Source organism: Podarcis erhardii (assembly GCF_964252035.2).
Source record: "Podarcis erhardii genome assembly, chromosome: 9".
NCBI lineage: Eukaryota > Metazoa > Chordata > Lepidosauria > Squamata > Lacertidae > Podarcis > Podarcis erhardii.
In genome coordinates this window covers 36,890,143-36,903,329 of record NC_138512.1, presented here as the reverse complement: position 1 = coordinate 36,903,329, position 13,187 = coordinate 36,890,143, and positions in this window count along the sequence as shown.

The following is a 13,187-nucleotide window of genomic DNA, read 5'->3' as shown; positions in this document are numbered from 1 at the left end:
AAGGCTACAAGCTCAGCACTTCTGCATTGTGTTGAAGTGTATGGATTGATCCTCACGGGTAGGAAAGTTAAGTCTTCTGCAATGATAATGCAGAAGACCACGGTGAGAGGTTTGGTTATCCCAAAGGTTGCTAGATGAGCAGATGATATATATATCCCTAGCAAGACAGAAGTGCTGATGAAACTTTGAACATGTAAGCACTCCTGTTGACTAGGAAACGAGCTTGGAATGTATTCAGGGAGCTGTTCCCAATCTCACTGTTTGCGAAGAGTCATCAGAAACCCATGTTCATTAAAATGCTTCTAGCAGCCTTTTCACTGTATAAACTAACACAGTTGCTTTTTGCTGCTCTAATAATCAACAGGGTTTTTTTTTCTTCTTATTACTTCTGGGTGATATTTCATGGAATCCTTGCAGGGAATGGGAGATCACAAAGCCATCAGATATCTCATTATGTTTCTCTAGTAACCGAAGAACTGAGTAAAATGGGAGATGGGCCCGCACCACCAGCTCAGGAAAAGTAGGTGACATTAAAGGAAGTGAAGTATCTGAAGAATCTGTGATCCTACAGGCGTTGCTAAACTAAAATCCCCATCATTCCGAACCATTAGCCGTACAAGCTGTAGATTACGTGAGTTGGAGAACAACAACATCCAAAGGACACAGGTCCCCTGCCAAGGGACAGTTTTTAAAAATCAGATTCAGATAAAGATATCTGTGAAATGGAGAGTAAATTGACCCTCGCTGGAGCATAAAAGGCAGATCTCTGACCAATGAGGGTGGGTGGGTGATAATGTCCCTGAAGGTGAGCAAAGAAGATTTAGCTAAAGGTGGAGTCAGATGAGGGACATCCTGGCTTAAAGAGACCTGGGGAGCCTGAAGAAAATCCAGAGAGCTAAAATCACAGAAGAAGAGCAGTGGAGAAAAGGAGAAATCCCAGAAGACAAGTTTTGAGGGAGCTCAGAAGCCAAAAGTTAGCATGGAGTCAGTGCTAAGTTCCTGAAGCAAGAGAGGATTCCTAGACCAGAGGGAGGACTTTGGCAGGATCCCTCCACAGTAGTCTGAGCATCTCCAGAGGCCTGGAATTATGAGAGTCAACTTATAGTGGGGCTGGCATAGGATGACTGACAATTGGTTTTGAGTAGGGGGAGCTGCTATAGTATGCATCATTATTTGAAGCAATAGAAGCCAAATTAAGTTTGATATAAAGCAACCTTTAACGTTAGCAACATCATTTGTTTTATTTATTGTTATTTAAAATACATCTTGCTTTTTCTCTGCCTGCTTTTAAACAGTGTCAGGACTGTTTTGTACCATGAATAAACCACAGTTACTCGTGGATGAATTGGGCTTTATAATTAAATGGTAATGGTAATTGAACTGCAGCAGCAGAGAAAGCAGTTGAATGATAGATGACCAGATAGATAGATAGATAGATAGATGATAGATAGATAGATAGATAGATGATAGATAGATAGATGATAGATAGATAGATAGATAGATAGATAGATAGATAGATAGATAGATAGATAGATAGATTACAGTAGAGATTTAAAAAGAAACATCCAAAACTGGTAGCAGTGTTGATGGGATGATAACAATAGACAGAAATCCTCCACAAGCAAAAAATATTCCCCTGGACCCATTTGCCTGTAGCTTTGCATGCTTTATCCACACTGGAGGGGCTAGCATGCTGATTTTACACACTTCTACCAAAAGGGTGCAGGAGTTACACTCATTTTTTAATTTCCTTATAATGAAGAGGGAAAACAAAGCAGACTTAGACAGCTAGGTTGAATTGGGCAACCAAAGAACATGCTGGTCTGTTTTACAAAGTTCCAGATTTAAATCTAAACCAGTTCTTGTGGTCAACACACACCCCTGCTGGCTGAGTAAATGAGCTGCTCCTACTGCTCCATTGGTGGACCACGGCTTTACTGTACCTGGGAACAGCCATTTCAGGGTGAAGATAAATGCAGAGTCCTCTCCAAGGCCATTAAATCTTTAGGCACTATGTGAAGATGAGTGATAGCTCACAAAATGAAAAGATCATTAAGACATTTTTTAAAAGTTCTCATTGTGCTAGCTTCGCTGACCTTGATAGCGCAGCTGACTTTCGTTTTGTCAAGATGCTCCTTCTGGGTGAATCAATTGGGATTTCAGGCAAGAAGAGTGGAGGTTTTTTTCCACCCAGACAGTATTCTCCAGAGTAAAGATAATGAGGAGTCTCAGCAAGATGTGTACCTGTCACCTTGGCCCGCTGATACGAAAAACCGATGCTTCCAACAGGAAATGATTTAAACTAATAATTATCTCATGCATTAAATTCAATCAAGGAATGGACAGCCTAGATAAATGCAGTTAGTTATGGGAGAAATAGGAAGACTGTTTATGCCATCTTATCTTCATCAGTTTCTTTTTGCAGTAATTTTTCCCCCCTGAGCCTGAAAAAAATAATATTAAAGAAAACATTTTTAAGGATGTGCTGTTGAGACATGAGCACAGAAACACTGAGCGCAGTTGTGATTCTGTATCGTTTACTAAAAATGGAAGATATTTAATTTACTGCTTGAGCTCTCTATCAACAGCAGGAACTTAACCTGCAGAGAGAAATGTAAGTAGATAGAAGTGACATTTTGAGAGCTGCAATCCAAACCCCATTTGCACAAGGCTGGAAAGGTGGGGTTGAATTGGAAGGAGGTATGTCTCCATACATACCTCTGCTGGCTTCCACTGACCCCTGACCTCAGAGTGACCCTAGGATCACTCCGCTGGTGCAGAGCTTCCCATTCCATCTGCCAAATGGGTGGATGGATGTACTGCCAATAGGATTCCAAATGGCAGTGGCAGTCCACAGAAAGTGCCAAAATGGATCATTCAGGGTGGGGAATGTCTGCGGTGACCCAGGATCCGCTGGATCCTAATTCAGCCCCATTCTCATTGCATGATCCAGAAGATGGCAGGGGGCACATTAAGGCTTCTGAAATGTGTTTGCAGAATGGACAACATTCTTTTAGCCTGAAGGCGTGTAGAAAAGAATGATATGAAAACAAATTCGTATTTGCCTTCTACCCTGGCCAGCAGGAGCTGCAGATGTGGTGGTGGCCCTTAAGCCTCACTGTTGCCCCTAAGGCTTAGTTTTCTTCTTAAACATTTTATGTCTATTATATGCACTGAACAACTGATGACTCATTGAGGTGTTGCTAAAAGCATGCCATGATAGGGTTGCCATATTTCAAGAGGTAAAAATCCAGAGACAAAAATTCCCCCTGGGTGGGCATGTAGGACTCCAAAAAGAGGACATGTCTGGGAATTCCCGAACATATGGCAGCCCTAGCCATGCATCAAGATTGCCAGACCCCATTTCCAGAAGTCTCTAATTTGTATTTAGTGCATTTGCAAAAGACTCGTTAGCAGTTGTTGTTTTTCAAGCTTCACATCCTTCTCATTTTTCTTAAGCACTGTACAGAAAGCAGCTGTACAACACTTTTCTTTGTGCTGTAGGCTGCATTACAGTCCACACAGGTCAGAGGTTCCGCATATATACCCACACATACCTACCTTTCTCCTCCATGTAAGCAAGCAAGAAATACAATTACACTTCAAGTACGCAATCCAGCAATCCAAACACATTTGAAGGGGTTGCAGAGCAGAGCCAGTGAGGGGTGTGACCTGGGGAGAAAGGGCATGGCCTGCAGAGAACCCCCATGTTTGAGGTTTTCCACCCATGATTTACAATGCACCTCTTTAGATGTCTAGCTATAAGCACGTCCCATCCATTTCTAAATGTTGTCAGTGAAAATTGGTAAATAGGCATGGGATTGCAGCCTCAACTAATTATCTACTGGTTAAAGCTTGCAATTTGAAATATTTCAGATGCTATGAAAGCTCTGCCTGTGGCCTTCAATCTGTGATGGCCTCTTTCACACATGAAAGTCAACACTTGGGTGTTGCATATGTGAACTAACCCTTACTTTCCATAGTACTGTACAGTATTTCATAAAGTCTTCATAGTTCTATCATTTTAAAAATGGAATTAGCAGTTGGATTGCCAGCTGCTCCTTTCTCTAATAGTGGTCTGACTATTAGCTGAAATTTTCCATTGCTTTATCAAACCCTTATCCAGGCTTATCTCCAGGAAGATTTCATCCACTTACTTTCTGAACGTCTGGCATGGGAGCACATCCAGTAAATTTGACAAGTTTATAAATGTGATAAACGATCATTCTTTAACTTAACAGTATTAATGATTGATAATCGCCATTACTTACTTAACCACCATTCTTACAAGGAGATCAAGGCGACGTGATTTGTGCTCCCCTACTTCATCCTTCCTCAAGACAACTCTAATGCTGAGAGAGACTGAGTGGTCTACTGTTACCCTATGAGCTTCATGTCCAAGTGAGGATTTGAACCCAGGTCTCCCTGGCCTTAGTCCCACACTTTAACCACCACTGTACGCCACACTTGGATAAAGTCCCAGTTGAAAATGGTTTTGCCTATGGGTAATGACAACCTTTAATTCCCACCCACCCCTCCACCCCCCCCCCCAGAACAGAGAAACTTTAGTTCTGAAACAACTGACTTTAGGTAGTTTCTCCAGTTAAAGAAAAGCCCCCAAACACCATGCCAGTGCCTAACCAAGCTCATCTAAATCCTTTTTATAACTCAGCATCCTTATCAACATTAGGTCATCAGTCGCTTAGCCAGAGAAATTGGATAATAATCTTTTTAGTCACACAAATATTATAAGGCTTAATTAACTGCTGTTTGCATAGCTCTTCGAAACAGAAAGCATTGTGCATATAACATATAATCTTGCTCATCGAATGACCGGTAAATGAATGGAAGCAACACATTGAGTATAATGAAAGTCATAAAAGAATATAAATGGTAATTGGGAAGAGGCTAAAGTGTGATCGGAATCTAAAAAAGGGGGGAACTTAGTGCAAGACATTGTGTACCAATGGCATAGTGTCGAATTATGGGGTTAAAGGCATTTAGGTTTGACTGACATGGGCCAACATTGACCATGGCTCTCCGTGGTCTCAAGACGCCTTTCTCATCACCTGCTACCTGAATATTCATTCACTCATGAATATGGATATGCATTGAGAAAATAAGGAACAAAGACTGGGAACAAAAGAACGTTGTCGTAAAACCAAAAGGCAGCACACTGTGAAAACTCAGATGTACAATAATAAGGCTACAATCCCATACCTCCTTACCTAGGATGAAGCTCAGCTGGATAGAGCATGGTGCTGATAACACCAAGGTTGTAGGTTTCATCCCTGTATGGGACAGCTGCATATTCCTGAATTGCGGGGGGTTGGACTAGATGATCCTCAGGATCCCTTCCAACTCTGTGATTCTATAATTCTATGATTGTGTGAAGTCCTGTTGAACTCAGCAGGGCTTACTTTTGCATAGAAATGCTTAGGATGGTGCCACCGGTTGCTTAAAGCAAAACTGCGTCCCATGGCTTTCTACATTCTCATTGTGAATTGTGGCAATTACTGAATTGCAGAAGTCGGAAATTTTATGCCAAGACTAGGAGGTGACTGGAACTGAAGACCATGGATTGCAATTGCATCATTCTTCCCCAGGGAACCTACCAAACTATTTTGGTGTCTAAGCTTTCAATATACTGTATAAGTTCCTGGGGTTTATAACCTTTTCAGCCCCCAAAAGAAACTTCAAAGTAGAAAAACACTGGATTTCACTAGAAGGGAGTTTATAGAAGGTCATTTCTTTAATGGCACTAGAGAACAAGAACTACAAAACAAAACAACTAAGGCAATACATTTTTTTTTTTGTCATTGTTGTGACTGTTATATGCCTTGTCTTTGCCTTTAGGGCTGATTCCGGCTCCTGCTTGTGATGATTTATGTATTTGTTGTCCATAAGACGGGTACCAGTCTTGCAGCTCTAGATATTAAGTGAGGCCACAAACAGGCAGAAAATAAGCAACCTCGCTTTTGTCTGCCTGCCTGTTTAACAAAAGTCTGACATGCAGAAATCAGGAAGTGAAGCTCTGCATGGTATAGAAAGTATATGATCACCAGCTATTTGCTGCAGAACAAAACTGCTATTAAAGGCATCTAGAGGGGCCAGTTCAAAAGCTGGAAACCCTAAAAATATGGATATGGACTGCTGAGAACAAATTTGAACTGAAAAACTGGCTTCCCAGCAAGATCAAGCTGTCATGTGATAGATAGACAAAGCCCCAAATGGCATCACCAAATCTTTATTTTTTTCTAGATATTTTCCGCTGAAACTCCTTTGAATTCAATGGGGATCACTCCAAACTAACGTATCTGAATGCAGTCTAAACTCTATAACTGCTTTGATCAAACATGTGATCACTGCAGGAACAGTCTTGGCTTTCTCACTGTTGGCTATAAAATTGCCTGCTTTCCTGGTTGGAGTTCAGTTTGCATTCAATTCTCTCTAGCTTTTGGCCCTTGGGAACAATTTAGAATCCATTGACTAAGGGCCAATCCTCTTCTAACCTGATGGAGCTGAACTGCACCCCCCCCCCCACACACACAATCAAAAGGTTTGCGTTATGTCTGCCACTATGCCATTCCAATTGGAACTGAGTGCCCTCTCATGCAAAACGATTATTACTTCATTGATTATCATTCTATTATTGCATTTAGTTACCTTTACATTATACTAGTACAGTGGTACCTCAGGTTAAGTACTTAATTCGTTCCGGAGGTCCGTACTTAACCTGAAACTGTTCTTAACCTGAAGCACCACTTTAGCTAATGGGGCCTCCTGCTGCTGCCGTGCCGCCGAAGCACGATTTCTGTTCTCATCCTAAAGCAAAGTTCTTAACCTGAAGCACTATTTCTGGGTTAGAGGAGTCTGTATGTAACCTGAAGCGTATGTAACCTGAGGTACCACTGTACTTAAATTTTGAACACTTGGTAATCAGGCATAACTTTTTCATCATATATGGCTCAATTTTTTTGAGGGACTGAAAGAATAATCCTAGTGGTTACTGTACTGTTCTTAATCGATAACAAAATTCCAAATAATAATAATAACAACAACACTCACAATCATTAGCAAATGCAGACTTTGGGAAGTTTTGAATAGGGTGGGACTTAAAGGAACAGTCAAAATGATTACGTAGATCTATAGCAGACAAGTGCTAAGAGCTCAATACACACTGCAGCTGGAGCTAAATGTTGCTTTTTTAGTGTTTCTTTCAGTAAGTCTTAAGAATATATTGCAAAATGTTTGTTGCTATTTTTGAATACCATCTGCTTTGACCAAAAGCAACATGGAAAATATAAAACACATGCTGATTTTGACCTTCTTTGGGCTGTCTTCTTCGGAGTTAGGTAAACACAGGCGGTGGTTCAGAAGGGATGAGCATGGCAGCTCTGCCCCCTCTCTTGCCATTTCTGTTGCCTTCCATGAGTTAGAGAGCGTATGTCTAAAGTTCTTGTGGAGGTTCCCTGAGTGCTTTAGAACCCTGATTCTAAAGTGCACTGGGAGCACCCCAGTGGTCAGGACTGCCCAAGACATTTTGGCACCTGGGGCGAACCACAAAATGGTGACCCACTTCCAGGGAAGAAGGAGTGAGTGGAGATATACATAGGGAAGAAGGGGAAGGGGAATCAAATCAACCTTACTTGATGGTTGAAGTGGGAATCAAAGGTAGCTATGGTACGATAGCTCTGAATCGTGCTAGGCCACAGTGGCAACAACAGTGGGAGATGCATTTCTTGGGAGGCCAGATCAGATGCTCCTGTGAATGCTGCCGCCTGAGGCAGTTGCCTCACCTTGCCTCATGGGTGGGCCGGCCCTGAATGTAGTGCAGGAGGCTCCCTGCTTCAGGTATTTAATAGTAATAACAATAATTTTGTTATTTATACCTTGCCTATCTGGCTGGGTTTCCCCATCACCATGGAGGATGATGGGAAGAGGGTAGAGCTAGTGAATTCATGCTACCCCCTCTCAACTGATTGCTTAACTCAGAAGAAGGATACCTCCATAAGGCTTATAACTTACTGCTGTCGATGCCTGTTAGCATCTCACTGCTTCTGTTCATATACAGTGGTGCCTCAGGTTACATATGCTTCAGGTTACAGACTCCGCTAACCCAGAAATAGTGCTTCAGGTTAAGAACTTTGCTTCAGGATGAGAACAGAAATCGGGCTCCGGAGGCACGGCGGCAGCAGGAGGCCCCATTAGCTAAAGTGGTGCTACAGGTTAAGAACAGTTTCAAGTTAAGAACGGACCTCCGGAACGAATTAAGTACTTAACCCGAGGTACCACTGTAGTGTCTGAGAGACCCTTATCTGTGTACCCCCTCCAATAGAGTTCCGGAGGGTGGACCTTTTCAGTGATGGCTTGTGAAATGTTCTCCACGGGGGCATGCCATCCTTGTCTGTTTCTAGATGCCAGGCAAAAACATTTTTTATTTGTCCAGGTCTATGGTCATTAATTTGGAGGACCTCTTTTAGTAGGATTGGGTGAATATGTGCTTTAAATATCTATATTTATAGATGAGCATTTTAAGTTATTGTTTTAACTGATGTCTTCATATTTAGTTTTAATGTTGCTCGTTATTTCTTTTCTTACTTTGTAAGTCACTTTGAGGCACTTTCGTGTAAAAAGCAACACATTAATAAAAACATTTTTAACAAATAACATTTTATTGCATTTTGAAGAAGTTCAGCCAAAAAGCGGAAACATAATCTATAGAATCATCAGGTGTTTATTTCACCAGTTTTTTTAAAAAAAATATTAGAGAGGCAAGCTCCATTTGACATGGAAATGAAACAGTCAGAGTAGAGCAACCCACTGCAATTTTGATCTCGATTGGAGCCAAGAAAAAAAATCCAGTGTAATTTATCACTCTTATAAATTGCTTCCTTATCTCCCCCCCTCTATCCAGTTATATTCCTTTTAGCTTTAGAATTAATCTGTATTGTACAACCATGCTATTTTTTAAAAAAAGACACCAAAATCAATTTCCTTTATTCCCCTAGGGATGGCTCTCAAGCATTTTAGGGAAGGGGGAATTCTACATTTTTTATTTGAAAATAAATAATGCATGGTGCACATCTAGCACTCACTAAACCCATGAATTGCTTAAATGCTTGAAGGAACTTTGACAGTCACAAATCTTGCTGAGGAAAAGTCATGTGCCATGTACATTCCCTGCTCTGAAGCTTCTGTGTTGGATGAAAGACTTTGTATACTTCCTTCAAACTTCAGCGGCTGCACATCTGTTTGCAATTAAACAAAATAACAAGAATCCCTTTAACTCTCCTAAGTCAGGGTGAAACTCCCCTCCCAAAGTTTACCCAAGGCTAACCTGTTGAGGTTCTACTTTGAATGGGGTGTCTGCTTTGTAATAAAAAAAATTAAGGTCTTATATATATATAAAATGTTCATAAATGTACCAAGCAAACACGTACATAAATATATAAACCACATGTCAGAAGCAGCACAAGAAGACAGTCCTGAAACCATTTTGATTCCCAAACTGACCAAATGTTTCTCTGCAAGGAGGGAGGGGGTGAGGGAACCTTCCCATTGTCTCAGGAATTAAGTAATTACCATCTCAAAAGAATGGCCAGACTACCAGAAAAGGCAATCAGATAAGGCATTATCAGATAACCTGGCAGACAGGAAAAACAACAACATTCCAATTCCTGTTGTAGACCGCCATTTCTGTGATGTAGGTATGATGTATGGAGGGGTGGTCTTGAGCTCCAGGGCAGGGCAATTCAAAATGTCTATATAAGGGCGGGCACACCTTTGTTCTGGGTCCTCCTCTGCTCTCCTGTGTGTGAGGGGACAGCTTTAATAAAGATCAGGCTTACTAGCTGCTTTGCTTCTCAATGTTCTCTGGTTGGCCTCTGTTATTTTCTCCTACCGATGGAGAACCTACAAAAGACTCTATAAGGGCAGATTTTGTTTACAACAGCTTGCAATATTTCCTTTCTGAAAATCACCCTCCCAGCTGATTTCCACCACCCCCCTCTGGAGAAATACATAATAATTTATTATTTATACCCTGCCCATCTGGCTGGGCTTCCCCAGCCACTCTGGGCGGCTTCCAACAAATGATTAAAAATACATTAAAACATCAGTCATTAAAAACTGCCCTAAACAGGGCTACCTTAATGCCCTCCTCTTTCTCCTAGCACCAATCTCCAAGTTGCAGCCCCAGTGGCTATGTTTGATAAAAATAAAAGAACTTCCCATAAAATAACAAGAAACTACACACAGCATGGAGTTCCACCCTCACTTTGGATTATTTCTGGGAGTTTGTATGAAGCCTGCACTGATGGGCCCATATGCAGATCAGCTGATGGGCAACTAGTCAACACCCTGTTATGAGTGCTTACTGGGGATCCTTAGGGATTTAATTTGGTCCACATTTTTTAGTTATTTGCATCCTTCGATGTATACACTCTTCCAAAATTTGTGATAAAGTTCTCAGCTCAAAGAAAGTTCCAAAATTCAAATTAAAACATGTATTTACTAGGTTAGAGTGCAGACATAAAAGTGCACATTAGGATAAAATGCCTATTAAAATACATATGATGTGGGGGGGGGGAGATGTTAAAATATAGTGGAATTTTCATGTGATTTTAAAAGAAATGGCAAATTGATGGGAACGTAGGACAGAAAAAAATTATGAATGATCATATTAAAAATTGACACAGACGGAGAATAGAATGATATGTCCATCCCCAGAGGTTCCGTCCAGCTCTACCCTTGCAAACATGTACCTGAGACCCCCACCCATGAGGAGGAAAGCAACTGGGGAAGAGGGGCTGAGTGGGCAAAATGCTCAAACGTTCAGCTTCCAGTTGCTGCTTTTCTTTTCCCTTAGACAAAGGAGCGTTGTTCAGTACTGCAGAACTATTTTGCTCAGGCCCTTGAGATGCAAAAGAGTAGCCCTCCTTGAGTCAGGACCAAGAGGGTTGCAACTGTAGGTTTCCAGGGAATGGAAGAGAAATGGGGCAGAATGAGAACACCATGCAGATGCAACTCTGTTCCTCGTGGTTTCAAGTAGCAACGAAGGAGAGCAAAGAATCTGCTGACTCTTCCAGGAACCTGAGCAGCTGCAAGCTGTGCTGTTTCTCCTTAATTCAAGCCGAGACCTTAGTGCCAGTTGAGTGTGTCCTACTCCCAGAATGGGGTTACTCTTCAGTGCATTTGCTTTTTATCCCTGTACATTTTTCTAACCGCATCACTTAGGGCAAGGCAGAGGAATATGTAAACCTCCTGAGGTTGTTACTATAGCTCCCACTATCTCTGATGGTTAGCTCCATCTGGCTGGGGCTGCTGGGAGTTGAAGTCCAGCAAGATCTGGAAGGTCACAGTTTCTCCATCTTTGATGTAGTGAATCAGTATATAACTTCAGGTAAGAGTTTAACTTTGTTTACTGGATTTCAATAGCCCAGGCATACTGAATGCATAGTCTTGTGCAGCAAACTCTTTAACCAGAGCAGGAGGGAGAAGAAGGGTACATGGTAACGTGAATATTTAACTTTCCATTATGTTCTCTGTTTAGCAGATAACATTGCCCTAGAATACGTTAACTCATAAGAGTATGATGTAATAGTGCAGCTCATAACAACAAGGCTCAAGGAAGGGTGTGCAATGAAATATGAGATTCGGGGTTAAGTTCAGGTTCTCTACACCAATTTTGTCTGATATTACTTGTAATGTTTCCAGACATACCAAGGCCTAGCGACTGAACACATTTCCTCACTCTGATTAAGAAACTACTCACATACATCAAAAACAGCATTTTATTTTATTTTATGCCATGGCTGATTTAGCACTGAATCTGAATCAAAACATAAATATGCCACTAAGATGCCTGGGATGGCAGAGGGAGGAATTGCACTTTCTGTTCTGGACTGAGCCACCCAAACAGATTCTGCCCTAGCCCAGTCTGCCAGTAAGAGCAGAAGCAATCAACACACTCCCCATATCATTTCCACTAGTGTCAGGCATGCTAAGGGGAGCTAGGAGATGACTATTTGGCAAATGCGCTGTCCCAATGGGTTCAGCGAGAGAATGGCCACACTGCCTTTCCTATAAAGTAGTGACTGAAACCAGAGGTGGGATTTCACTAGGCCCAGCAGAGTGAGATGACGGGTGATGGGGGCAATGAATGGTGGTGGTGAGTAGAAATACAGAGCTGTGTGAACCTGTCTGACCTGCCCTGGATCACCGAAACTAGCCTAGTGTCCTCAGGTGTGGTGGAGGATGCTGTTCCCTCAGCTGTGTTGAAGTAAGATTCAGTTACCAGTCTGATTTGGTCTGGTACATAGGCGCCGACTCCATGGGGCCTGAGGGGGCCCGAGCCCCCTCAAAAATTCGTTTGGGGGGCTCTGCCCCCCAATAATTTAAGAAAATTATTAGTTATATTATGCTTTGTAAAATCACAAAATTATGTTGGTATTTTTTATTTTCCTTGTTTGACGATAGTTACCTTTTAAAATACATTCAGTAATGAGTTAAAACAAAGCCACTCGCGATCTAGAGAGGGGGTGGGGTTGCGGGCTCTCGACCCATCAACAATTCCCCCTAGCTCATTAATATTCACCGCCCACTGCGGCAGCCAATCGGCTGCCGCAAAGGGCGGGCCCTCACAGGTTCACTTAAGGTCGGGGCAGCCCGGGGCTCGCCCCTTTCGTTCCCCCAGCAGCAGCGGTTTGGAGGTCTTGGGCCCCCCCAATATTTTTTATAAGTCGGTATGGGCCCCCGCCCCCCAATATTTTTTATAAGTCGGCGCCCCTGGTCTGGTACATGGGATGCGAGAGGGTGCCATCTTGTCTTTCACCTCAGGAGGCAAAATGTCTTAGGCCAGCTCTAAAGGTAAAGGGTAAAGGGACCCCTGACCATTAGGTCCAGTCATGGACGACTCTGAGGTTGCGGTGCTCATCTCGCTTTATTGGCCGAGGGAGCCGGCATACAGCTTCCGAGTCATGTGGCCACCATGACTAAGCTGCTTCTGGCGAGCCAGAGCAGTGCACAGAAATCCTGTTTACCTTCCCGCCGGAGCGGTACCTATTTATCTACTTGCACTTTGACGTGCTTTCGAACTGCTAGGTTGGCAGGAGCAGGGACCGAGCAATGGGAGCTCACCCCATCACGGGGATTCGAACCACCAACCTTCTGATCGGCAAGGTCGG